The sequence below is a fragment of the Sorex araneus genome, chromosome 10, assembly GCF_027595985.1.
Source record: "Sorex araneus isolate mSorAra2 chromosome 10, mSorAra2.pri, whole genome shotgun sequence".
NCBI classification, from domain to species: Eukaryota; Metazoa; Chordata; class Mammalia; order Eulipotyphla; family Soricidae; genus Sorex; species Sorex araneus.
In genome coordinates this window covers 9,729,523-9,737,797 of record NC_073311.1, presented here as the reverse complement: position 1 = coordinate 9,737,797, position 8,275 = coordinate 9,729,523, and positions in this window count along the sequence as shown.

Below are 8,275 nucleotides of genomic sequence, written 5' to 3'. Positions count from 1 at the left end.
TGCTTCCACAATCCAAAAGCACAGAAATGCCCCTGGCCTGACTCCACCTCGGGACACACGTCACCAAGATATAATCTGCTGAAAATTTGGGGATGCGCGTTTTGTGACTGAAATCTCCAGGCTTTCTTGGGTTTGGCATGGGCTACCTCCCTCTACCTCCCTGTGCTTCTGGAAGCCTCGGCAGTCACATCCACACCACAAAGCGACCACCCAATTGAAAAGCTACTCCAGCCTCACCATACTGATAAAAATACTGAATTCCCTGAACAAACACCATATCCTGTTAGCACCTGTATTGCAAACCATAATGCACAAAAGGAAAAGGAGAGAGAGAACATGAAGGAAATTGCCTCCCATAGAGGGAGAGTGGGGTGTTGGGGATGGTGGTGGGAAATGTAAACTGGAAGAGGAATGGGTGCTGGATCATTATATGACTGAACTATGACCAGTTTTGTAATGGTCTATCTCACAGATATTCAATTTAAAAATCTTTTTTACCCTATTGCAAACCACAACACCCAAAAGGAGAGAGAGAACAAAAGGAATGCCCTGCCACAGAGGCAGGGTGGGGTGGGGGGATGAGATTGGGGGGTGGGAGAGACACTGGGTTCATTGGTGGTGGAGAATGGACACTGGTGGAGGGATGGGCTCGAGAACACTGTATGAGGGAAACACAAGCACAAAAATGTGTAAATCTGTAACTGTACCCTCACAATGACTTACTAATTAAAAAATTAAAAGAACAAAAAAAATTTTTTAGAAAGCAACGTGGAGTTCATGCCCAATTCAATCAGCTTAATCAATAGCTGAATAAGTAGCAGTATTTCTATATTTTTTAAAAAATGTATGTCTCTGATTTTTTATGTTTTGTTATAAGTATGTAAAAACACACATATTACCACTATTAGAATTTGACTACAGTCTTTTATTTTCTCTAAATTCTGTGTCACAGGTACTGGTGAGATAGTACTCTGGATAAAGTACTTGCCTTGCATGCAGATGACCTGGGTTTGATCCCCATATAGCTCCCCAAGCCTAGTCAGAAGTGACCCCTGAACTCAGAGTCAGGAGAAAGCCCTGAACAGTTGAGTATGGCCCCCAAACCAAAAACTAAAAACATAAAATAATAAGTTATGTATTGCTTGGCTTTTGAGAGGATGGAGCTCTCCAAATCGTGCTCAGATACTCATCCAACTGGGAGTGGGAAGATGGAGGTAGGGCTTTCGGTGTCATGGCCTAAAGACAGAACTGTTCAGGCCCTGAAGTGCTGAGAACCACCAAGGCCAGCCTTGGGGGTCTCCAGAGCCCCCCTGGTGATGCTTGAGAGGCCATGGGGCTGCATGGATTGACCCAAGTTGGGGCATTTCAAAGCATGTGACCTAATTCCTTTGCCACTGCTGCAGCCTTTCTTGTATTCTTTCTTTTATAGTAGTTATTATCGTTTATAATTCAGAGATTCCCAACTATTTTGCCTACTGCTTCCTTTATTTTTTTAAAATTTATTTATTTTTTAATTAGTGAGTCACAGTGAGGGTACAGTTACAGATTCACACATTTTCGTGCTTGTTTTTCCCTCATGCAATGTTTGAGAGCCCATCCCTCCACCAGTTTCCATTCTCCACCATCCATGAACCCAGTATCCCTCCCACCCCCCAGTCCCATCCCCCCCACCCCACCCCGCCTCTGTAGCGGGGCATTCCAATTTGATATCTTTCTTTCCTTTTTGGAGTTGCGGTTCCAAATAGGGGTATTGAGTGGTCATCCTGTTCAGTCTCTAGTCTACTTTCAGCACACATCTCCCTTCCCGCGCAGGATCTCCAATCACATATTACTTGGTGTTCCCCTCTCTATCTGGGATGACTTTCCCCCAGCGTGTGAGGCCAGCTTCCAAGCTATGGAGCCAACCTCCTGGTATTATATACTACTATTCTTGGGTATTAGTCTCCTACTCTGTTGTTCTACATTCCACAGATGAGTGCGATCTTTCTATGCCTGTCCCTCTCTTTCTGGCTCATTTCACTTAGCATGATACTTTCCATGTTGATCCATGTTAAAAAAAAAAAAAAGGGCATGCATAGTGCCCTCTGTAAACCTATCCTTTTTAGGTGAACAAACAAATTGTCCCCTAATTGCATACTGAGGCTGCCACCACCGACCTCAATAGTGTAAAATAGTGTAAACTTAGCCTCCAAGGACGGGTAAATTGCCAAAAGACCACTTTTATTTCAAGTTTGATAGCGTCTTTAAAAATGTTTTTTAAAATATTTTGATTAATTTATTTTTAATTGAATCACCATGAAATACAGTTACAAAGTTGTTCGTGATTGAATTTTAGTGATATAATGTTTCAACACCCTTCCCTTTACCAGTGTACATTTTCTATCACCGATTTCCCCAGTTACCCTCCATTGCCTCTCTCTGTCTCTCTTTCTCTGCCTCTGTCTCTCTCTTTTCTCTTTCTCTCTTTCTCCCTCTCTCTCTCTCCCTCCCTCCCTCCTTCTCTCTCTCTCTCTCTCTCTCTCTCTCTCTCTCTCTCTCTCCTCCTGTCACTTCCTCCCTCCCTCCCTCTCTCCTTTCTTCCCTGCCCCCACATTGGGTATTATGGCTCAAAAGACTACTGAGAGGTTTTTGCCTCTATAGTTCAAAACAGGCTTATAGTATAAAGAAACAAGGTATCTATTAGATATTTTACTGGGATTACTGTCCATGCAAACTGGAAAACAAAGGATCATTTTTGTGCTATATCCAGCCTTCACCATCACATTCTCAGTATAGGGTGTAGAAAAGCCAGTAGCAGCATAATCTTGATTCCTAGGATCTAAAGCCCATCCAAGAATTTCAGAGTGAAAATGATGTATTACTAAGAAGAAATTCATTAATTTAAATATATGCATCATATATGATGTATATCGTATATATATGTATATATATATGAACACTTTAGAAAAAAGTTATTTTAAAAACCGTTCAACATAAAAGTGCTGGCACTTTGCCTAGAATAATGAATGCTATTGGAGAGAGCTCCTGGTCATGCATTTGCCTGCAGGATGGGATCCCAGGTGGGGCAGAACAGATATTTGAGCACTGAGAGGTATATGAAGTAGAGTCACAAGAGCTTAGTAACATGGATGCTGTAATGATGATCATCCCTTATTGATGAAATTCACACTCTCGGGAGAAGAGTTGATATTGTGTGGTGACATTTTAATGTGAATTTTAGAACAAACCTAAAAGGAAAAGAAATATTTCTTTTACCAATTTTTTAAAATCTAGAGGCTAAATATATTTTCTTTATTTTCAATGTTTTCATTTAAATAGTACAAAGATACTTTAACTGCAGCATAATCTTTTTTTTTTTTTTTTTTTTTTTTTTTTTTGCTTTTTGGGTCACACCCGGCGATGCACAGGGGTTACTCCTGGCTTTACACTCAGGAATTACTCCCGGCGGTACTCAGGGGACCATATGGGATGCTGGGAATCGAACCCGGGTCGGCTGCATGCAAGGCAAACGCCCTACCCGCTGTGCTATTGCTCCAGCCCCTGCAGCATAATCTTAAATAACAGAATTTTGGAAACAAGTTCAGTACAGGAAATGTGTGTGTGTGTGTGTGTGTGTGTGTGCGTGCGTGTGTGTACACATGCATAAGAAAATACTACTACTAAGTTATAAGAAAAAACTCCTGCAACTCATTGCTATGAGAGGGAATTAAAGGGGTATCATGCTGAGTGAAGTCCATCAGCGGGACAGGAAAAAACGCGAATGATCTCTCTCGTGTGGAATATAAATATAGTAAAGAAATTAAAAATGGCCAACGACCCTTGAGACAGGCCTGCAGAACCAAGATTGCCAATAGTGTGAAGGGAATGGAAGGGACCTGGGGACACTGGGGGAAGAAAGCTATCACTCTGGTGGTGGATGTGATTGTACTGGAACACTGCATGCCTGAAACACTGCTTTTAACAGTATTGCAAAGCACACTGAAAGAAAAAATAAAATAAGGAAAAATTCAATAAAAATCAAAGAAGAATCTAAAATAAAATGCATTGGAGCCTGTAAATCAACTAAGGGATTGAATGCAGTTAAAGAGAAACAGTGATAGTTTTTCATCCCAGTATAGGTCAAGGAGTAAAACAACTTCAACAGGGATACCAAAGCAAAATTTCTCATGTTCTCTTTCTGATCAAGGTGATGGTTACAAGGGTGGTTTAGTTTTTGGTAATCCACTGAGCGGTAGGATTTATGCTCCTCAGAAATTATTTGTTCCCGTTCCTCTTTCTTCAGTTTGTTTTATCCTTCTGAAATCCTCCTATTAAGAAATGCAACTTTTAACCCAATTTTAACAGAGCTATGGTTTCCTTCTTTTCGATTCTATCAAACACATGACCTGTGTGTTGGGGACCAGAATCCAGACTTCTGCTAGAGCCCAGACATGGAGTGCTGTCCCTAGGCGGATCTCCTAGAAAAATTTCCCCTGAAGGAAGTGCTTTATGTTTTGTTTATCTGTTTATACTTATGTTCAACTAAAACTATACAACATAAATATGCTGTTGACCAATACTCTCAGGTATGTAAAAGCCTAATCCAACTGAAGAATGTTTGTAGTTCTCCTAGTGTTTACTGACTCTAAGAATAAATACAGCAAACTAAACACAGTCAAGGCTCCCAGTGCAAGGAGCTGTTAGTCCCCGAATCCCATGCGTTCTCTCTCTCATTTCTGTCTCTTCTTAATCCATGCTGTCACCCTGCTTTGGGCCTCTTCACCCAGGGATGATCCTGGCACACATGTTCATGGGATTAAGGTCTTTTGACAATTGCTTTAAATAAAAGTCTCTTTCAGGAGCAAAGTGCCTGTCACAGAGGCAGGCTGGGGGTTGGGAGGGAAAGGGATATTGGTGGAGGGTAGTGGGCACTGGGGAAGGGACTGGTATTGGAACAATGTATGCCTGAATCTCAATCAGTAAATACTTTGTAACTTCGTAATTCACAGTGATTCAATTAAAACAGAGGTATGTTTTATTTAAGTCTCATTTAGAACACTACTGAGAGTGGCATGAAATTCAATATGAAATTCAGGTTCTTAAAGCAGGTGGGACAGCAAGCATCCCAAGGATCTTAGGTGGACCAAGGATAAGAGTAAGAGCCCTTTTATTTTCATACATATTTGTCCAACCCATGCAGTCCTTTCTCCTAAAAGTCCAAGGAATCTTCTTAAGTCTGATAAAACCCAAATTCATGAAGTTCAGGATTTTTTTGTTTTTTGGGGGGCTTGGTTCTGTGCTGTGTTGTTTTTTAACTTACTGTTTCAATTTCCGTATTTGTGATTTGTCAGTTAAGGGTTTTTTTGCTGCTTTTTTTTTTTTTTTCTTTTTGGGTCACACCTGGCGATGCACAGGGGTTACTCCTGGCTTTGCACTCAGGAATTACTCCTGGCAGTGCTCAGGGGACCATATGGGATGCTGGGAATCGAACCCGGGTCGGCTGCGTGCAAGGCAAACGCCCTACCCGCTGTGCTATCGCTCCAGCCCCTTTTGCTGCTTCTTGATTCATTCTAGGTAGGTTATTTTAAAATGCTTTCATTTCTTCTAGATTATCATATTTGTTGATCATCTTTCAGTCTCATAATTTTTCGTATCTGCTGCAATTTCTCCTAATTCTGATCTTATTTGTTAGTTTTCTCCCTTTTCTTTACAAGTCTGGCTATAGGTTTTTAAAAGATCAATGAAAAGATCAAAATCTACCTATAGGTTTTTAAAAGACTGATCTTTTAATTGATATTTTTATTTTTTGTTCCCATTTTATTTCCACTCTAATTTGTATTAATTACTTCAGATTTTATTACATACTTCTACTATTAGCTTGTTTTTCTGCTTTTTCTCAATTTCTTTAGCTGTAACTAAATTATTTTTGTCTATGAGGGCCTATATTTCTATTCATTTCCCTTTTAATATCACTCTTGCTGGATTCTATAGATTCTGATAACTTATATTTTTGTTTTCTTTTTTCTCCAGGGTTTTATTTTTAATTTCCGCTTTAAGTTTCATAGTGACCCAGTGGTTATTGAGAAACATCTTATTTAACCTTTTTATGTTGAAGGTCTTTTTCAATGTTCTTTTTGTGGTTAAGTTCTAATTTTATAGCACCAAATTTAGAAAAATTACTTGCTACAATTTCAGTCTTCATAATTTTGAGACACTGTGTTCCAGCATGGGGCCTATTATTTTAAAAGGTCTGTGAATACTTTGGGGAAAAAATGTGAATTTCATTTTCTAAAGAAAAATGTTCTATAAATATCTATTACACTCATGTGTTCCATTTCATAACTTGAGGGTGTTATTTACACACTTGGTTTGGTTATACATATTTATAAATTAAAAACTACATATAAAGTTCTACACTTTGGGCCTATTAGGCAGATTATCCTTATATGCATTTTAGTGAACAAACTGTTTTAATCTGATCTGCCACTCCCACCTTGTATCATGTGTTTTAAGACTTCAATGTGAAATAGCCTTTTGTTTTATAAGTTACTTTTTAATCATTTTTTGCAAGGCCTGTTTGGTGGTGGTAAATCTCTTTGCTTTTTGTATGCAATTTTGTTTTGTTTTGTTTTGTTTTAGGGTCATACCCAAGTGTGCTCAGGGTTTACTCCTGGCTCTGCACTAAGGGATCACTCCTGGCAGAGCTCTGGGATCATATGGGATGCCACGGATCAAACCTGGGTTGGCCACATGCAAGGCAAACACCCTACCTATTGTACTATTACTCCTGCCCCTATGTAAATCTTTTCATCCTACTTCAATTCTGAAGGATAATCTTCCAGGGTGTTTTCAGTTGAAGATGCCTTTTCTTGGGACTGGAGAGATAGTGCAGTGGGTAGGGTGTCTGCCTTGTATGTGGCTACTCAGGTTCTATCCCTGCATCCCATATGGTCTCCTGAGCACCACTAGGATTGACTCGTGAGTTCTGAGATAGGAGTAAGCCCTGAGCATCCTCACGTGTGGCCCCAAAACAAAACAAAAACAAACAAGCCAACAAAAAGCATTTTCTTCAAAAATTTTTAATGTCTTGTGCCATTCATTCCCAACTTTCCTGTTTGGCTTCTGTGGAAAAGTCCACAGATAATCTTATGGGGTTTCCCTTATATGTCATTTGTTTTTCTCCGAAAACTTGCAGTATTAATTTTTCATACTATATATTGTTTGTCTTCATCTTGTTTGGAAGTCTTTGAACCTCTTATATTTGGTTGTTTAGTTATTTTTCCAAATGAAGAAAGTTCTCAGGTATTAATTCTTCAGTTAGGGCTTCTATCTCTCTGTATTCCTTTGAGACCTTTTAATGCAATTATTTTTTCTCTTGATGTAGTCCCAATGGGCTTTTATATTGTTTTTACATGTTATAGTGCATTTTTCTATTTGCTGTTGTTTTCCTACACTCTCTATCTTACTTTCGAACTTGACTTTCAACTGCTTACTTACTAGTAAGCCACTCTATTATATACTTTAACTCAGCTATATTTTAATTCTTTATTTTCCTGTTTGAAGTTTTTTTAATAGCATCTCTGTCCTTTTAATAAATCTCATACTGTTTGCCCTATGTTCTTTGATTTTATTTAATATTCTTGAGAGAGTAAATAACTTGGGACAAGAAAAAATACATAGGGTAAAATTAGAGAAAGAACTTTTTTTTCTGAGAATTAAAATTAAAATGTCACTGTATGTATACACATATGTATGTATATATATATGTATGTGTAAATACATACTGATATTCTTGTACCTATTTAATGTTTAAAATATCAAAAGTCTAGTACAGGGTAGAGAATGAAAGAGCAGAAAGTCAAGAGGTTAGTTATCCTTAGAGGATACTATGAATTCAGGCCTTCGAAGGGGTTTCTAGTATCTGAGCTGGGATAAGCATTAAGATCTGCGACCTTTCTCTCTTATTTCAAAGCTAATCTCAGGCTTTCTAGTCTGCTTGAGGATACCAGTTAGTTTGTTGAACCAAGTCTGATCTACTTAAATGCTGCCACCCAACTCAGCAGTGTAGGCGGGAGAGTGATGCAGTTGTGAGTTTGGACTTTGGTCAAGCTGTTGGCTCAACAGTAATGACAGGTGGATACACTGTGATTCTGGAAGACGCTAGTTATCATCATTCAGTTCAGATGCTCCAAAAGCAAACACAGTTCTGGCAGGCAAACAGTCCTGGCAAAAGTCCCAGAGATGGATAACACAGATGCTCTGCATAGTCCAAGGTCAGATGCAGAGGAGAGTCCCT